Source organism: Protopterus annectens, chromosome 3.part0 (genome assembly GCF_019279795.1).
Source record: "Protopterus annectens isolate FY-2018-M chromosome 3.part0, PAN1.0, whole genome shotgun sequence".
NCBI classification, from domain to species: Eukaryota; Metazoa; Chordata; order Ceratodontiformes; family Protopteridae; genus Protopterus; species Protopterus annectens.
The window spans coordinates 1,531,326,410-1,531,346,742 of record NC_056731.1 but is presented as its reverse complement, the minus strand read 5'-3'; the positions used below and the strand labels follow the sequence as shown (position 1 = coordinate 1,531,346,742).

Here is a 20,333-nt window from a genome sequence, read left to right as displayed (position 1 = left end):
CAGCAAATGCAGATCCCTAGAGAAAAGATAACAGCATCCACTGCTGTCTCCCTTGACTTTTGCCCCATGAGCATGAATAAGCCACAAAGAAATAAAAGGACAGAATGGTAGTCTTGTGTACTCAGTGTCATTATAAAAGCTTGACTGGGCAATAACCCCTTTTCAGTAGTGTCCCAGGAAGAAAAGCTCCATAATGCAATCCAGTTTGGAGACTGCATATATACATAACACAACTTCATACACAAGTTGTGTACAAATCGAATAAATACAAGGCATACATATTTTAAGTGACACACCTACATATGGGGAAAAATGCTGCAAGATGATGACTTGTTGGGTTAATGCCAATTTATTCTGAAGCCTTATTGACGTTGCAGAGAAGGAATATTTTTGTAGTAGAAGATGCATTTTATTAAATGTTGAAAGGCAAGCACTATTTGAAAAAGCATGAGATCTGGAGAAAAAAAAAAAACCCGACGAGGAAAAGAACCGATAGCAGCAACAAAATCTTTCCCTTGCTATTTCAAAAAAAGAAGTTTGTGCTGCAAAAACTACACAAAACCTCAAGGACATACAAGACCATTCACTTAGCAAGACTCAGCAACAAGAAAAAATGAAATCCCTAGTAAAGACAGACACTTCCAGTATTCTGGAAGCGTTTGTGAAGAACTTAAAGGGGGTCTAATGTACAACTTTTCACAATTGCCAAATATAAAGTTTCACAAGCATTTTATTACTGTAGTTTGGCATTTTACATGGCTCCATTTTCACTAGGGGTAGTTACAAAACTTCCTCTCAAGATGGTGATACAGCACGTTTATCTTTAGCAAGTTAATCACAAGGACAGTGGAAATCAAATTCCTCCACAAAAAAAGGTAAATTGTGGAAGACTAGAAAGGGACAGACTGTCAAATGGGGTTGTGAATCCCACTACTTTCAACCAATGTATAGAAAGAAGGGCAATAGAAGACGGTGTGCGTTGGGGTGGGAGATAAACGAAATCCACCACTACTAAGAAGTGAATAGTTAAACAGGGATATGGTTTTTAAAGTACAGTTGTGCAAAATCTTACCATTAAAAAAAATATATATATCCTTGCCTTCACTGCTGCAGTATTCCTTACTAATGGGATTCCCTGCAGTGCAGTGAAACCCTCTGTCTGTCCAGTTTACTAATGTTCACCACTGCTTTAAGGTAGAATGTCACCTGCTCACTCCTTGCATAAGGTAGGGCATAAAAGCAATGTTCAGGCATACCATCCACAGAACAGACTGCGCCAGTAGGCACAGCAGTCCAAGGAAATCCAAGGAGAATCTGCACAGTCAGGAAGGGAAAAAAGACCACGGGGATGGAGGGCGGGTGTGAATACTACAATGGTGAAGGCAAGGACATCTACAGTTATGGTAAGATTTTATACAACTGCACCAAGTCCTTACTAATGGGAGAGTACAAAAGCTCAAAAAACCTGGGAGGAGGAAGCAGAAGAATAGCAGCAGAAAACCTAGCTCTAGCGATGCCATCCAACCGGTAAAGGTATGCACAAAAGTCCAGGTAGCAGCTTCAATAGAAATTAGTGTCCAAGCCTTTCAAAAAAGCACCAAAAGAAGCAACAGCTCTAGTGGAATGAGTCTTTTCATGGCGAGAGCCTTCTGTCCTGTAAAGTGTAACAAAAGGAAATAGTTCACTTGGAAACAAAGACCTAGGATGAAAGGAACACAACTGGTCAGACTTCCTGACAGCTTTAGTTTTACCCAAATAAAGCTTGAGCTGGCTATGCACATCTAAGGTATGTAGCACCCTCTGTCAGACTGCAGAGAAGCAAAACAAGTAGAAAAATAAAGACTACAAGTGACAAATCATTAACCACCTTGAGCATAAAAGGGATAAGTACGCAAGGACACCCTGTCCTCATGAAATATCAAAAAGGTGGACAAGCCATAAGGGCTTGCAACTCAGACACCCATCTGGCAGAAGTGAGATCTAACAAAAGAACTGGTCTTTCAAGAACAATGTTGCAAAGAAGCTGAAACAGCAGGCTCAAAACAAGCCAGAGTTAGTCAGTCAAATTTTCCAGAACAAAATTAAAATCCAAGGGAGGAGGAGCAGGCTTCCTGGAAGGTCTAACATTAAGGATGCCTTTAAGAAACTGATTAGCCTCAAAAGGGTGAGTTAAAGGGAGCAAGCAGAAAGAGCTAAGTGGGCCTTAATAGAACAGGCCAAAAGTACAGTTTTGTACCTACCATAAATGTAGATGTTAGAGTGCTAATACAGCTGCAGTAATCACAGATGGGTTCTCTGCCGTCAGGCGGGTCCTCGGTCGGCCGAATTCCAAAGTCTAGGTCCAGCGTCTGTTGTCATCGCTCTCTTTCCTGACGTCAGTGCGACAGGGGTATATAAGACACAGCTGACACCATATTCTTCAGTCTTTCTTGCCCCAGATGTCAGGTGCCCCCAGAAGGAAGGCAATACATAAATTATATATATCTAAATATATATTCAAGCAATGCAATGTAATCAAAAAACAGTAGTTGCAAGCAAATACACCATAGGAGGATAACCCAAATTAGGTAGTATGAGGAGGTGTTGGCCACTAGTCCTTTACCAAGAGGGGAAGGAGGGCGGGAAACCTGTACTGCAGCTGTATTAGCACTCTAACATCTACATTTATGGTAGGTACAAAACTGTACTATGTTCATCGTGCATACAGCTGCAGTAATCACAGATGGGTAGAATCCCAAAGCTACGCACAGGGTGGTAGGCACTAGGTGGAACTGGGAGCAGTCAGAATGCCCTGCAGCACAGCAGTGGCAAAGCCTGCTCTAGTCTTGGAATATAAAGGCAGGTGGTAGTGTTTTGTGAAGGTATGCACAGAACTCCAAGTGGCTGCCTCCAAAATATCTTTGGTAGGAACTCTGAGGAAGGCTGTAGGAGGTAACTGTGGCCCTGGTGGAGTGGGATCTGATGCCTGTAGGGACAGATTTTCCATGATAGGAGTAACAAAACCATATGCAGTGGCCTATCCATTTTGAAAACGTCTGTTTGGTAACTGGCTTCCCTTGAGCTCCTACAGCATAGGACACAAAAAGTTGTTCTGATTTCCTGAAAGGCTTTGTTCTGTCCAAGTAATAACGTAGCTGTCTATGGATGTCTAAGGAGTGTAGCAGCCTTTCCCCTTTGTTTTGAGGATTGGGGTAAAAGGTAGGCAAGTGTATGGCTTGATTTAAAGCTACCCTGGATACCACTTTAGGCATAAATGACGGGTTGGTTCGAAGGGAGACCCTGTCCTGATGGAAGATGAGAAAAGGCTGCACAGCCATGAGGGCTTGTAGTTCCGAAACCCTACGAGCTGAGGTAATGGCCAGAAGGAAAGCTGTTTTCCAGGACAAATATTGCAAATCTGTTGAGGCAGCTGGTTCAAAGGGAGACAATGTTAATTTTTCTAAAATGTAATTAAGATCCCAGGCTGGCACTGGTTGTTTCCTTGGTGGTCTTATATTCTTAGCCCCTCTGAGGAACTGTCTTAAGAGTGGGTGAGAGAATAAGGCTGGATCCATGTTGAATTCTGCAGAAATGGCTGAGGCATGGATTTTTATGGAGGAAAATGAAAGTCCACTGTTCAGCAGCTCAGCTAGATACTGTAGTACCAGAGGGTACCAGAGGCAAATTCAGTTTAGGGTCCTGGCCTTTTTTCTCATTCCAAGAGCAAAACCGTTTCCATTTTGCAGAGTAAGCCTTTCTAGTAGATGGCCTTCTGGCCTCCAAAATGACATCCTGCACCTCTTTGGGGAGCAGGGTCTGTTGAGGTGTTAAGGAATTTTCCATGCAGCGAGATTGAGTGTTTTCAGCTGACTGTGAAGAGTTTTGTAGCTGTGCTGAGTCAGCAGAAGAGGCATTAGAGGTAGGGGCCAGGGAGGAGTATGTGTTGGGCTCCTCAGGAGTGGGTACCAGTGTTGTCTTGGCCAGTCTGGAGCAATCAGTATCATCTTCGGTCTGCTCTTGCTTTTAAGAGCACCATGGGCAGAAGAGGCAGAGGTGGGAAAGCGTAAACTGTCCATGCTGTCCAACTTGAATGAAAGGGCGTCCATTCTCCAGGCCTTTGGGTGAAAGGTCCTTGAACAAAAAACTTTTCCAATTGATGATTCCTGTGGGAGGCGAAGAGATCTATGCCTGGCCTCCCCCACGCTTGGATTATCTTTGTAAACACTTGAGGATGCAACTTCCATTCGTGTGGATCTGTCATATTTCTGCTTAGATTGTCTGCCAGCTTGTTTTCCAAACCTGGCAAGTACTATGCTTTAAGTTCGATTTGCCATTCCAGAGCCAAGTTCCAAAGTGTCATGGCTAGTCTGCACAGGGGGTATGAATGTGTTCCTCCTTGTTTATGTACCACATTACTGTGGTGTTTCTGTTCTTATCAATAATTGTCCTGGATGCAGGAGGTCCTTGAAAGCTGTAATTGCATTTATCACTGCTAGCATTTCTTTTTGATTGATGTGAAGGTGCTTTTCCTTTTGGGACCATTTGCCCTGAATGCACCTGTCTGTCAAGTGCGCCCCCCAGGCGTAATCTGAGGCGTCTGTTGTAATGACTTGATCTGCTTGAGGCTTGCAGAATGGGAGGCCCGTGTTTGTTTGACATGCTTGAGCCCACCATAGAAATTCCTTTTGCAAACATGGAATTATTGGTATTTTTGTTTCCAAACTGTGGCTGTGTTGAGACCATAGGTTTTTTAGGTACCATTGAAGTTTCCTCATATGCAGCTTTGCACATGGGATTAAAAGAATGCAAGATGCCATGAAGCCCAGAGCCTGCAGGATTTTCCTTGCAGTAAGCCTGGTACAATTTGCTAGTATTTTGAAGTACTGAGTTAGTTGCCCCCGTTTTTCTGACGTAAGATAGGCCATCTGGGTGTTTGTGTCCAAGTTGGCACCCAGGAAAGTTATTTTCTGAGATGGTGTTAGCCTGGATTTCTCTTTGTTGATTGTGTATCCCAGAGAATTCAGTAACCCTGTTGCATAAGCCAGATGATCCAGAAGTATGTGCTTGCTGTCCGCTTGGATCAGGCAGTCGTCCAAGTAAGGGTAAATTTGTATCCCTTGAAGTCTGCAGTAGGCAATTACTGATGCCAGGCATTTCATGAATACTCTGGGCGCAGTAGATAAGCCAAAGGGCAATGCAGAGAATTGATAGTGGATTGAACCTGCAAGAAATCTAAGGTATCTTCTGCAGCTTTGTCTGATTGGGACATGCAGGTATGCCTCCTTGAGGTCCAATGTTACCAGCCAAAACTCCTTGCCCAGCATGGGAAGAAGCTGCTGTAATGTGAGCATCTTGAATCTTGGTGCGAGTAAGAATGCGTTTAGGATGGATAAGTCTAAAATGGGTCTCCAGTCGGTTCCTTTCCTTGGTACCAGAAATAGCCTGGAATAAAAACCTTGACCTTGTTCGTGAGTAGGTACCTCTTGAATAGCTTTCATGTCTATGAGCTTTGAAATTTGTAGTTGTGCCTCTGCCCTTTGATTGTGTGGCAGGTTTGGCATGCCTCTCATTTTTGGAAGAGTGTGAAAATGAAATCTGTAGTCTCCGTCTATAACGTCCAGGATCCATTTGTCTGTTGTGACAATATGCCAATTTCTTGTAAATAATGCCAGCTTTCCTCCCAAGGGTGCTGCCAGCTGAGACTTGCTTGGCATGGAAAGGAGGAAGTCATTGGGTTTGTTTCCTATATTGTTGTGCACTGTCTTCGCCACCTCTTGGTGCTGGAGTTTGCCATTGCCTGCCTCTATATGATCCTTGTGAGATTGTCCTCTGCCCCTTGAGCGCCTGTATCTACCTCTTTGGGGCTTGTCCGTGGCTGGAAAGGACCAGTTTTTTTGAAGGCCAATTTCTGCTAAGGTGTGGTGGTTGAACCTGTAGAAAAGCTTTGACAGATTGCATAGATTTGGCTTTTTCTTCCATTTTACGAAGTATCTCCTCAGCATTAGTACCAAATAGCACATCCTTTTGTAAAGGAGCATCTAATAGTTTAGCTTTCACATGATCAGGCAAGATTTGTTCCCTAAGCCATGCATGTCTACGAATGACTGATCCTGTAACAGCAGCTCTACTTGAGGCCTCTAGGGCATCATAGCCACATTGTAAGGTGCGTTTACCCACTTGTTCTGCACTATGCATCATATCCTGCAACTCCTTCAAATCTGGTTGTTCAGGTTGAGACATTTTATTTCTTAATTGTGATGATAGAAACTGCTGATATTTAAGCATATGAAACTGACAATTTAAGGCCCTCGTGGCTAGGGTGGCCGAGGTATATACCCTTTTTCCCCACCTTTCTAAGGATCTTCTCTTTCGGAAGGTAGTGGAGTCTTAGCAGTAGAGGCCTTCATTCCCTTGGGGCCCAGAGAAATGGTTTCAGGGTCAGCATTATGGCTTTTGTAAAGAAATTGGTGAGAGTTAGGAACTCTGTAGTACCTATCAGGCTTGACTGGGGCAGGAGGCAGGGAATCCTGATTAAGGCAAGCCTCCGTATACACATCATCAAGTATGTCCAAGACAGGAGGTATCGCCAGAGGTCTGTGTTGGGGTAACAAAAGAAATTCCCCAAGTCTTTTCTTGGAATCAGAAAAGTCTTGGCCTTCCCAATGGAAGTGTTCCCTCAAGGTGTGCAAGGTTTCCCCAAAAGAAAAATCCTCAGGAGGAGATACAGAAGGAATGGACTGCTCTGCATCAGAATCTTCAAAAGGGGAGTAAGAGTGTTCCTCAGAATGATCTGAAAAAATGATCTGAAAAAATGGAGCCCTGATCAGAAGAGGGAGAATCTTCCTCTACTCTGGATCTCTTGTCTGGAGGGGGTTGGGAACCCCTGATAAGAGTAATTAAATCCTTAGCCATTTTAAGCATCTGCTTTTTAGGCATGGGGCCTGGAGATGGGCCCTGTGCAACAGGCCTCTTGGGATGCCTGGCTGATTTGGACTTAAAAGGCCTTAATGGAAAAGGAAGATGAGGGTCTAAAGACACCATGGGTGAAGTGGACCTGTCCACATTAGGAGGCTCAACGCTCACAGTGGCTTCGGTGGTTGTAGTCTGGCTTTGGGCCGAGGTACCTGCGGTCTCGGTTACAGAAGACACCGCCAAAGAAGTGTCGTTGGTAGTCAGGGACTGCATAGGCGTCTCGCTGAGAACCGGAACACGTGTGTAGTCGGTGGGGACCTCGCGTGTCGGTCCTTGGTTTTTTGGACAAAACGATAGTCTGAGTCTCCGACGACATTTTATAATCAAAGGCAAGTGTTGGGCGAACTCCGCCCGACGCTTAATAGTGCGTTTATTGAAAGTCGCGCAAAAGTGACAGACCGAGACGTCATGGTCTGGGCCTAAACAAGGTATGCAGAGGGAATGGAAATCCTTATGCTGTATTTGCTTTCCACAAGAAATACAATTGTTAACTTTTTCTGACATCGGTCTGAGGCAAGAAAAGTTTCCCCAACGGGGTACTTAGCTTTAATGAAGACTTCGGTTTCCAATTTTTCGTAAATTCAGGAGCTGGCCAACCGGCACTTGCGAACTGCTTCTGCTTCGGGCACCGGGGGGCAAAAAAGACGGAAGAATATGGCGTCGGCTGTGTCTTATATACACCTGTCGCACTGACATCAGGAAAGAGAGCGACGACAACCGACGTCGGACCTAGACTTTGGAATTCAGCCAACCGAGGACCCGCCTGATGGCAGAGAACCCATCTGTGATTACTGCAGCTGTATGCACGATGAACATCCAGCATTGAGCAACTCACACAAAGAACCAAAGAAACATCCACAGAAAGAGGGCCCAGATCACGAGAAAGACAAATGGAAAAAAAACCTCTTCCATTTAGATAATTAAGACTTCCTAGTAGGTTTCCTGGCCTCCTGCAGCAAAGTGCATGAGAAATCAAAACCCTATCACCCACAATGTCAGTCGAGTGGACAGGTTGAGATGGAGGAGATACCCCCTTGTCTTGTGCGAGATCCACCCTGAGGGGTAACTTGTGATGAGGGGCAAAGTAGAGGGAACCAGTGTTGTTGCAGCCAAAAGGGCGTCACCAACAAGATTTGGTGAGCACCCTGTTGAATCTTGGAACAGGATGCTCGGAATGAGGAAGGGGAGGAAATGCATAAAGAAGCATCCCCTTCCAAGAAAATGAGAGAGCGTCCACCTTCCACACCAGAGGACCTGGGACTCTGGCACAAAACAGAAGTGTCTGTTCAGAGGGGAGGCAGAGAGATCTACTTGAGGTGAACAACATTCAGAAACACATCCCTGTGAAGCATCCATTCATGGGATTGAGTGAAGGACCTGCTCAGATTGTCTGATACAACATTCCGGTCTGAAGGAAGGCAAACTGCCTGAAGAATCGTAGGATACCAGATAGCCAAAAGTGCTAGCCAGCAAAGATGGTAGGATCTTGTACCCCCTCTTTTTTGATATACCAAAACTGTAGTATTGTCCATGAATACCTTGAGAAACCCTGCAGAGAGGGGAGGATGAAATGTCTGAAGAGCCAGCACAAGAGCACTCATCTCTGATGTTGATGTGCTCCTTCCACTGACAAGGCGACCACACTCCCTGAACCAGAGACACAGGAGAACAGAAAGTCTAGAGGATGTGCATGCTGAAGCCACACAAGTCTTCAGAAACCACTGGAACTTCCTCAGGTGGAGTCTGGCCAGAAGACTCATCGGAATGGTGGAACCCATGAAGCCCAGAGCTCTCAAACTCCCTGGCTGAAATGGAGGTCAGGGAAAGAAGAGTTAATGCCTTTGGAAGAGGCAGGTATGCCAGCACTGGCACTGTTTGAAACCTGCAACTCAGGAAGACAGGATCCTGAGGGAAGACTTGTGAACCCCAGGAGAAATGGTAAAATGAAGATTTTGCAAAAGGACCTCTGGAGAAGATGCCTGAATCAGCAGGTCATCCATATTTGGTTTTCTAACAGATGTCCAAGACATACTACAATAGAAAATTATTACAGCCAGTCTCATTCTGAAATGTAATTAGAGGCAAATTATTAGGCAAAGGTGGGGTCATGAAAAAGCAGCCAAGCTGGCGTTTGCATCTGCATATCATTATTCACTCTTGGTCAGCTCTCTTTGGGGGGGGGGGGGGGCTAATTGTAATTCTTGCCCCAATATTTTCAGGTGCTAGACAATTGCAGATTTTTTTAAACCAACATCGAACTTGCATCACATCCCAAGTTCAGAAAACAGTTTTGTGTATGTAACTGTGTGTATATACAAGCATATGTATGTATATAGTTATGCATGTAGTTCATATAGAAATATCCCACTGTGTCGGATTACACAGACATTTGTGGAATTGTGAGGTCAAGTAATGAATCTTTACCATTTATTCTTGGAGATTTGTCTAGTGGAAGCTTTATGGGACGACACCAACATTTTTGAATTGGAAAGGTAAGCCTGGAATGTCCAACCATAATCTTTATTGGAGAAACCATGCAGTCAATCCGAAGCCTATAAGATCTGGGGTGATCTGTTCTGATGGACGAGATAGAAGGTCTGGAATGGGATCCAGCATCTAAGAGGACATATTAAGCGAGACCAAAGGAAGGGAAACCACACCCGTTTAGGCCAAAAGGGAGCAAGGAGGATTCCTCTGCACTTCAACCACAGTGCTTTCTGAAGATAAGCTGGAAAAGCGCAGCAAGGAGCCAAATCGGCCAGGTAAGGGTAGACATGTACCCTCTGAAGCCTCAGGTGAGCCGCTACTACTGCCATGACCTTGATGAACACCCTGGGGGCTGTGACGAGACAGAAGGGTAGGGCTCGAAACAGAGGATTGCCCCCTAGCTGAAAGCAGGGGGAACCTCCTGGAGCATCTGTGCATCTTTATATTGTAGTACACATTCTGGAGATCTAGTGAGCACATCCAGACGCCCAGGCTTCAGTTCAGAGAGCTGTTCAGGTCTGAACTAGTCTGTTCTGACACGCTCAAGGTAACGGCCAGCATAGAGGTACTTGGTACCATTGGCGCCAACCTGGACAAGGAGATATCGGGGCAAAAAAGGAAAGCAAGCTCCCCCTCCAGAGGGAGAGGGGGCTGGCAAGACCCCCATCTGAATCTGGGTGCGAATAAACCTTCACATCATTTTGTTCATGTTTGCCTCACTCAAAACGTCTGGTGGAATGCGACGCGGCCGCCGACCGGGAGGGTCGATGTGCAGAGGACCCTGGAAGAAGGTCCAAGCTCCTCCAGCTCCCACAAGAATCTGGGTGAGCAGAGCAGAGAAATTGGCCTGGTAATTGTTACTTCGGAGGACCCCCCCCCCCCATGGGATCCAACCGGTCTGGGGAGCTCTTCCCAATTCTCTTTCCTATGCTCCCTATCTGCAGACCTATGAATAGGAGGTAGAGTCCCGGCCTGGAAGGGGAAGAGATTGTAGCGGAGGAAGATGCAGGTCACAGCAGTGACTGTAAGGGAAGCAGAGGCAGCCACCTCCGTAGCAGGAAGGAGGAGTCCTTTGAGGATTAGTTTAGTCCTGTGATCCTTCAGAACCCAGGGGTTAAACCCCACACAAATAGAGCAGTCTGTTGAGAGACGGAAAGCCCCCAAACAGACCACACACAGTGTAGCCATAAGCTGGGAACAACTTATAGCCACACTGTGCACTTCCTAAACACCAACTTTGACTGCCGATCTGTTAAAGAGCATAAAGCCCTAACCTACACACACCTAACAAGGAAGGGAGAGAAGGCCTACTCTAACCACACAGATTTTTTTAAATAAACTTGACGCAAAAGTGAAAGATGAGATTAAACAAGGGAAAGGGAACCTACCTGTCACTACCAGCAACAAACAAAAACTAAAAACAAAAAGTACCTACCATGCCTGGATTTCTGAGACCACGATGCTAAGCAAAGCTGCGGCAAACAAGATCTGAGGAAAGGAAGGAGATTGAGGGGTATTATGGGTAAGGGGAGGAGCTTGGAGCTCAGATCAGACACTGGTGAAGCTGCAGTCTCTGATCCAATCCGGATCACATTCCCAAAGGCTGGATCAAACGAAGTCAAAATACTTCAGATCTAATATTTTCATCCAAACACTTATCAAGGCTTCAAAATCTCCTCCCAAAATACAGAAATAGAACAAGTAAAGGCGTCACAATTTGTGAAACTCTCCTTTTATGATCACATTCATAAGGCAATCAAGAAAACGTATTTCAAACTTGATAATCTAAACAAGCATAAATATTTTATGAACATGCCCACCAAGTTAATTGGCCAGCTCTCCCCTTCCCCACCCTTCTTTATGGTAGTCCTATTTTTACCAACATACATACAACTCTTAATTACAGTCCTGCTACAATAAAATAGCAAAACTTGTCTGCAACATGCCAACTTGAACTAATCATTGTATAAACTGGCTTGGACTTCTCTCACTAACTACAATACACCCCAACAAAACACTTGCCCACAAACTACTATACAACCCAAACTTTTGCCCCGCTCTTCAGAACATCCTACATGCACTCCTGCACATAATCTTAGGTCCTCAAGCAAACAGCTCCTAAGCAAATTCAAGCCCAAATGCACTGGACAAAGCCAAGCCTCTGTTCCTTAATCATTGCCAAAGCTTGGAATTCACTACCCTCTTCCACTACTCCTATAAACTCCTTAAAAGCATTCAAAACGGCACTAAAATCCCTTTACCTCAATAATAAAACATGTTCCTGTAACAACTCACCTAAACCTCCTTAAATAGATCAGTGTCACTAGTGTCCATGTGCCCTTTAACTCTTACACCTTTCTGGTCCCTATAATGTTTTTTACTAGACCTCTAGAGCCTATTTTGTATGCTATTTTACTCTGCTCTTGCAGTGGAAGCTTTGCGAAAAAAAGTCCAGGTAGGAGAGTGCTTATGGTGCTTCCTGGGCTTTAGATTTTTGAGGGGCAGTTTGAACCCCCTTTGTACCCGAAGGAGCTGAAGCAGGGAGACAACCTTTTAAAATGAGCTTCTTCCTCCTATTGCTTATAGTTGCAGCAATGAAGGCTGCACAAACAGCACAGAAGAATCCCAATGTGCTGGGCCTAAGCAATCTGGGCATCAGAATTGGGGATCTTATGCCTACAGAATCCAGTTGATTTATCAGCCATACCAGGAAGGAAGAAAGAGAAAAAGAAAAACACACCCATCAACGGCACTATTTAAAATTAATTACCAAAACACAGGTAGGAAGATAGTTTTATATATAAAATTACACAGAGGAGAAAAACAGAATATTCCGATTTAAAATGCATAGCCCCCAAAGAGTTGAAGAAAATTGCAATCCCTGACCGTCTTGATGAGCAAATGAAACGAGAGGTACTGGAGGGGTCAAGGGCATTACGGGCAAGGGAGAAGCTAAGGATTCTGATCCTAGAATCTTTAGAAAGTGGCAGTGTCTGGTCTGAACCCACTGGTTGAAGAATGAATGAATGAAAAGGACATACAAATATATAAACTCAAAAAAACTGTGCAACCTTAAAAGCGCGGGATGGAATGGATTATTTTGCCTCTTCAGATTGGAGGTCCCAAAGAAATCTACAGCACTTCAAAAAAAAAAAAAACACACAACATGAAAAAGAAATTCTGCACCAAGTGCACCAAGCTGCCCAAATGGTAAATACTAAATGTTTAGGTGCACTGTATAGATTCAAAGGTAATTAATAAGGTAGCTGCCCCTATAAGCCATTTCAAGCTTAGGTTTAATTTGAGCACAAAGGGGGAAATTGGCTGCTTATAGTTTAATTCGACCATGGGATAGAGAAGGCCAGTTATGTATGTGATGGCCGTGCCCTGGCCCAGCAAATCAAGGAGCCTCAATCCTCACCACCAATACCAGAGAGGTAGTCTCATAGAAGAGGAAAGGATAACCAATACACACAGTAAAGTACAATTTCCCTTAAGTGCACACAGAGATCACAACCAGTCTGGGGCTGGTTGCTCCCTTGTTCACCAGGTCCCCAATAAGACTCCCCACTGGCACAGCTATAGGGTCCTGGTCTCAGCCTAACGAGGCAAGCTAAAACCTCCAGTACCCTCTCTGTCCAACCAGTGCTTTGTGCCCCTGCCATGTAGCTGACAACACACACCGAGATAAGTACTTCTACTACTTCACAGACACTCCTGGGAAAGGATGACACAGATTCTCCAACTGTGCCCCTTTTCCCCAGACTATACGGCAGTAATTAGTGCCACCACCCAGTTAATATCAGCTACTAAAAAGGCCCTTACAAAGGGTGTCCAGTTACTACTGTGCAATATTATTATCCAATGGTAATGTGACTTTTCAGTCTAAGGCTTACTGGAAGGGTTTAGACAGTAAACGCTATACATAATATATAATGTACTCTAAAGCAAAACCAGCCACAGGTAGGTTTTAAAAATATTTAATAATAAATAAAACAAGACAAAAACTACTACACAAGAGACATCCAAGAGTTCACAGATCACACAGAAGCTTAAAACAATATATAGGACAGGTCTGCTTTCAAAGAAAAATACCCAATTAATCTTTACTAGCTTTAACTATTCCTACAAGAAATCAGTGCTAAAAAATGTACATGCGAGCATAAGCAGGCTGCTGGTTAGTTGGATATCAAGATCAAAATGCCCTCTCTCTAATCACCATACCACCCCCCCCCCCCAAGAGAACTCAAGCAAGTTTTTAAGTGCGCCTTGAGAAACGTTGCTTGAGAATGGTCAGGTCCATCTGGGTGTACCTCACCACATTCCCTGTCTTGAGAGCCCATCTACATTGGCACTGCTTCTCCCACTGTAGTGCTGCACTGACATACCATATGCTTGCAAACCCCTCACCACATTCCCTGTCTTGAGAGCCCATCTACATTGGCACCGCTTCTCCCACTGTGGTGCTGCACTGACATACCATATGCTTGCAACCCCAGACTCCCATCTTAGCAACGTGGCATTTTGCTGACTGGCTCTGTTTAACCATGTTAGAGGGTTGTGATCTGTAATCACAGTAACTTTTCTTCCATACATATAAGGCTGAAGTTTTTGTAGTGCCCACACTATGGCTAGACATTCCTTTTCTACTGCTGCATAGCATTCGTCCCCGGGTTGGAGCCTATGTCCGAGATAGACCACTGGGTGCTGCTCTCCCTCTAAAAGTACAGCTCCCACACCACAGTTTGAAGCATCCACCTGCACAAATTCTTTGCTATAGTCTGGACTGGCTAACAATGGGGGTCCTCCAAAAGCTTCCTTAAGCTTCTGAAATGCCTGCTAACATGCTAGGGTCCACACTACCTTATCTGGCCTGTTCTTCCTTGTCAGGTCTGTGAGGGGAGCAGCTATGGTACTATAATTAGGAACCAACTTTCTGAACTTTCTGTAGTACCCTGCTGTCCCCAAGAATGCCCTCACATGTTTTTTTGTAACGGGTGAAGGCCATGCCTGAATAGCTTCCACTTTAGCAAGTTCTGGCCGTATCTTACCACTCCCCACTCTGTCTCAGGTAGGGGACCTCTGCCCCACCTGACATTTGCTCGGCTTAATGGTCAACCCTGCCCTCTGCAGTCTGCCCAGCACCTCCCTGACATGCTGAAGGTGCTCTTGCCAGGAATGCCTGTAGATAGCAATATCATCCATGTAAGCAAGGACAAACCCTCCCGCTCAGATAGGAACTACCAGGCTCTGGAGAGTCGCTGGGGCATTCTTCATGCCAAACAGCATTTGCTGCCCTACAGCATACTCTCTAACTCGAGCATTCCTGTCTACCACACCTTTTTCTGTGGTTGGGCTTCTGCCAGGTTCTCCTGGGCCAGACCCATGAGTTCCCAGAGCCTTGTCCTGAGGTTCAGGACATATGCCACAACAGACTCCTTGTGAGACTCACTCACCTTCCACTCATCTAAAATTAAGTCTAGAGGTCCCCTCTCCCTATGTCCATACAGCAACTCAAAGGATGAAAAACCTGTGGATTCCTGGGGAACCTCTCTGTAAGCAAACAGACTGGGCAAATATTTGTCCCACTCCCTCAAACTGATCTGCAAATGCCCGTAGCATGGACTTGATTGTGGAGTTTAACCTCTCAACAAGACCATTAGTCTGGGGATGGTAGGGGGTGGTCTTCATGTGCTTCACCCCACAGGACTTCCACAAGCAAGCCAGCAGGTCTGACATAAAAATTGGCACCTCTGTCAGACAGTACTTCCCTTTAGGAAACCTACCCTGCTGAAAATCTCTAGCAAAGCATTTGCCACCTCCTCGGCCTCAATGGAGGACAAAACCACTGCCTCAGGGTATCATGTAGCATAATCTACAGATCACTAGGATATACTTTTTCCCTGTGGAACGCTGGGTACTCAGAGGACCCACAATATCCATAGCTACCCACTGAAATGGCTCCTCAAATCACAGGCAAAGGCATCAAAGGAGCTCTCACCTTGTCTCCTGCCTTGCCTACCTTTTAGCACTGCTCACAGGTCCTGCAGTACTCAGTTACATCTCTGGAAATTCCAGGCAAATAGAAGTTTTGCATAACACGCCTCTTTGTACGTTTTATGCCTATGACATGCAAATGGAATATCATGGGTTATGACTAGAAGCACCAGATGGTAAACTTTAAGCACCAACAACTGCTGTACACTCACCTTCTAGCCCTCCCTCAGGGGTCCACTCTCTGTAACAGTAACCCTTTGTTCCAGTATACAGATTCCCCCTTCCCTTGAGAATCAGGTGCCTCCCTAGCTACCTGCCTCAGGCCTTGCAATGTAGAGTCTGAGAGCTGAGCCTGTCTCAAGTAGTGTAACCCTTCCCAGCTATCCTTCCACTGGAAGTCTGGCATCCTCTGACAGTGGTGCCTCACTGTCAGCCTGGGTACTACTACTCACCTGTACCTTTGCAGTTATCCTGTCCAAGGGAACAAATCAGTACTCACAAGCAGCTGTGGCTCACATTCAGTCTCACTGCTACAGCATAGCTCACTCCCTGAGGTAACCACCTCAGCAGTCCTGGCTGCAAGTATGCAGTCTGTCTGGGTCACCCCAGGCTACCAGACCCACATGCTTGTCTCCTAGCCTCACTGCATGTAACTGCACAAGTATATAGTACTGCATCATTAAAATCCTTCCCTCTCAGGACATCTGCAGGACAGTAATTCCATACCCCTGTTGTATGGAGACAACCTACTATTGGCATTTTGACTTTCCCACTTACTGGCTCCCCCTCACCTTTGGTTCCCCACCTTTCCTCCGTGGACATACGTATGCCACATGGCCCCACTGGTTGCATTCAAAACATTTAACCCTAGCTCCTGGACATGTACCTGGACTAGTGGCTTCCCCCGCTACTGGCAGATTCTGTTGGGGCAGTCTGTGCTGCCCACCATGGGTTCATTTAGTCCCATGAGCAGTACTGGGGGTCCATTTCCTGTGCAGGGCTGCCCTGCTTTCTAGGTATAGGTCTCCCTTCTTCCAACTCCTACATTGTCCATCAGCTAACCAGACCCTCATGTCCTCAGGCAAAGTGCTAAGGGCTTGTTCCCTCACCAAAAGGTCTCCTAGCCCAAAGTGGTGACCCGATATTCACTCACCCAGCCATGAAAATAAGTGCTCAGTTCAACAACATTCACATACATTTTCATCTGCCTTGCGCCTATGCTCACAAAACCTTTCCTATACATTTCAGGTGTTAGCTTAAAACATTCTAATGAATGTCTTTACAGCAGTATAAATCAAAACAGTGTCATGCATTTTTGCTAAAGAAGTTACAGCTTTAGAGTGATTGGGTCAGAACCGTACCCAGAGCCTTTGGTCAACTTCATACTGTTTACATACCCACTCAAACATATGAATGAAGCTATCAAAATTATCCCCCTCTTTAAACTGTGGAAGAAATTTACTGACCTTTTATGCTTCTGGGGTACGGTTACTCCCTTCCCCATTCCCTCCATGACTCTGGCGAAGAGTCAGCATTTCCCTCTCATGCCACCTCTGCTGTTCATTTTCTTCAGCTTCTAGGCTCCTCATTCTCTTGGCTGCTAGTTCCATATGCCTGACCCCCAACTCAAGTCTCTAGCTCCAGCTAGATTTTCAAGTCCACTGCAGAAAGGTAGAGCTGTCCATTCTCAGAGGATATTGTATCTCCACTGTCAAGTCTTATTGTCCCCCATGCTGCTTTTTCTAATGCAGCTATAACCAAGGCTGCAATCAGGTCTGCTTTAGTCAGGTTTCCATGCAACAGTCCCCTAGCCTGGCACATCACCAGTTGGCTCCTAGTCAGCTTTCCATACTCTTTCTGCTGATATGCTGCCTACTCACCCTGACTAACACTTAGCTAACAAAAGAAATAAAACTGCGATATTAACTCGAGTATACACTGTGTGGCTTAAGAGTACAAAATACTTTTAGACACCACTGTACATAAGCTACAGGAATTCACTCTACCCACACCACTACAAGCCAATTAGTATGTGAAGTAGATCCCACCACTTGTGACGACCATGCCCTGGCCCAGCAATCAAGGAGCCTCAATCCTCACCACCACCACGGAAGTAGTCTCATACAAGAGGAAAGGATAACTAATACATACAGTAAAGTACAATTTCCCTTAAGTGCACACAGTGATCACAGTAGTCTGGGACTGGTTGCTCCCTTGCTCACCAGGTCCCCAATAAAACTCCCCACTGGCACAGCTATAGGGTCCAGGTCTCAGCCTAACTGGGCAAGCTAAAACTTCCAGTAACCTCTGTCCAACCAGTGCTTAGAAGAGTCTGGGGAGAAAAGATCCAGAAAAGAATAAAGCACCCAGGGTGGATGCAGGTGAGACCATAGAAGGGGGAAACCACACCTGCCGAGGCCAGAAGGGGGCAATGAGGATCAATTGATCCTGGAGGAATCTGGCTTTCTGAAGTTCTATGGGAATTAAAGGCAAAGGACCAAATAGGGAAAAACCTGGACTCCCTGCAGCCAGACGAGCCGTCACCACCACCAGGCATTTGGTGAACACCCGAGGGGCTGAGGTGAGACCAAAGTGCAGGGCCCTGAACTGAAAATGATCGGCTCCCATGTGAAAGCGGAGAAACCTCCTGGACCTTAGAGCCATCTTTATATGGCAGTACTTGTCCTGGAGGTCCACTGAGCACATCCAGTCACAGTGCAAGAGAGGTACAATTGACTATACAGTGACCACCCAAAATTTTGACTTCTGCATGAACAGGCTCATGCGACTGAGGTCCAAAATAGGATGCAGGTCCCCTGTTCTCTTTGAAACCAAAAAGAAGCGGGAATAAGTTCTGGATCCTCTCAGCCCTGCAGGGACATCTTGGATGGCTCTATTCTGAAGAATGCTTGCAACCTCCTGTGGGGCCAACTCTTACTGACTGGCACGCACGAAGGGTTCTGGATTGCAGGGGGGGGGGGTCTGAAAAGGAAGTAGCACCCACTGATAGTTTGCACCATCTAGCCTGGGCATCGCCATCAAAGGGGGTGTTAACATCTTGAAGGCCTCTGCAATCCTGCTCAGGCACAGCCAGGCATGATGTGCTAATGGTGATGCCAGAGCCCACTGCCTGTGAGGAACACTCCCACAGCATTGGAGATTAGCCTCATGGACGAATTTGCAACTGAATGAAGGGTCAATAGAGAGGGAAGTAGACAGTTCCTTTATCAAATCCCTCTGGAGACAGGTAAAATATGCAAGAGAATTTAAATGATCACAAGCTAAAGGCAGCCGAGGTGACTACCCGCTTCCCAAATCTGTCCAGAGCTCAATTCGTGATTGGGAGGGTGGACAGGAACTTTGCCAATTCCTTTCTGGTGGCAGCAGCCACCACAACAGCAGCAACGGGGACCACTTTGGACCAAAAAGTTTTATCTGTTGGGGGACTGAGAAACGTGTCCACTTTCTTAGCCTCCAGGAATACAGCTTCCTCAGAGGGCAGGGATTGGGCAGACCAACTGCCTTTGGCCTCAAGGATCTCGTGTACGTCTCCAAAGGAGACGTCATCCGGAGGGTGATATCGGGGACCCACCCCCTTCATCAACATATGTATCCTTGGTTAGGGACTCCATAGGGGAGTCAAGATGTCTCCTCTTACATGTCCTCTTCCTGGGTACTTCCTCTGCCTGAGGCTGCAGGGAAGACTGAAGAGGGAACCCCCTGAGGGGGTAGGCACCTCCCTGGAGGCTAGGTCAGACGGGCTGGCCAGGAGCAGAATGACCCAGGCCGCTCAGATATGGAGGCAGTCCATGTGAAAGGGAGGCAACTCTGATCGCAGAGAAGGATCTTTTAGCAACCCGGAAAGCAGATGGACTGGAGGTGGTCCCATCATCCCTCTATCCAACTGATAAAACTTAGTGGAATAGAAGTTAGACCCAAACCGGGCCCCTGGAGCTCCCTTGAACAGTCAACAGCCCCCAAGAATCCAAGCCACTGGTTGGATGAGGAGCAGTTCAATGGGAAGTGGGAGATTGGATCCCAGACCTGTTGCCCGTGGAAGCCAGAAGCCCCAACTCCATCTGAGCTTTCAGAAAGGCCCACATCATCCTGTCCATATCCATAGGAAGGATATGGAGGACATGTTGCGAGAGCCGTGCCTGGAGCCTTAATGTCTCCTCTTGCACTCCCTAGAGTGAGACTTACTAGGAGAAAACAAAACCTGCACCGAGAGTAAAGGATCCAAAAGGTAGATCCTCCACTATAAATTGGCTCGGGCACAACTCTCTGATCCTACCCAAATCAGAGCCGAAAACAAAGGATCCCAAGCAACAAACCTCAGATCTGAAAGGGTCAGATCTGTGGGCACAGCTCCTACCCTCAGATCCAAAGGTCTGGAGCCCAGCACCCTGGATCTGGGAGAAGGAGTCTGATCCGAAGGCTTTGGATCCAGGAATAAACTGCTGGACATTGAGACCCAAAACTGCCCTGGCTGGAGCCAGATCCAACAGCCTGGCACGTTTGGATGGGGCCTCCTCCACAGGAATCCTCTTTCTATCCCCTGAAGAGCCCGCCTTGGCCAGGGAACCAGTGACTAAGGGGCATCCTTTGACCAAACCTTTAATGAGCACTTTGTTACGACAGCTGATCAAGGCTTAGGATTGAAGGCGGCACAAATGCTGCACTCTACCTCAAGGTGGTCGCCACCAAGACAATAGACACTCTTCATTCGAGTAGGCATTTTCCGACCACACGAGGAGCACCTTTTAAAACCAAATTGTTTATCTGACATATGTAACCTAAAAGAAAAACCTTTATCAAAGTCAAGTCAAGCCAAGCCCAAGATCAGCAAACCTAACAAGACCATCCGAAATACTCCACAACCTCCTACAACTAACCAG

General features: G+C 46.0%; 1 protein-coding gene across 1 annotated transcript in view; it reads right to left on the bottom strand.

Moving 5' to 3' along the window:
* Positions 1-20,333, bottom strand: part of LOC122796828 (myosin regulatory light chain 2, smooth muscle minor isoform) — an 84,258-nt gene that overhangs the window by 38,646 nt on the left and 25,279 nt on the right. The window lies entirely within an intron of this gene.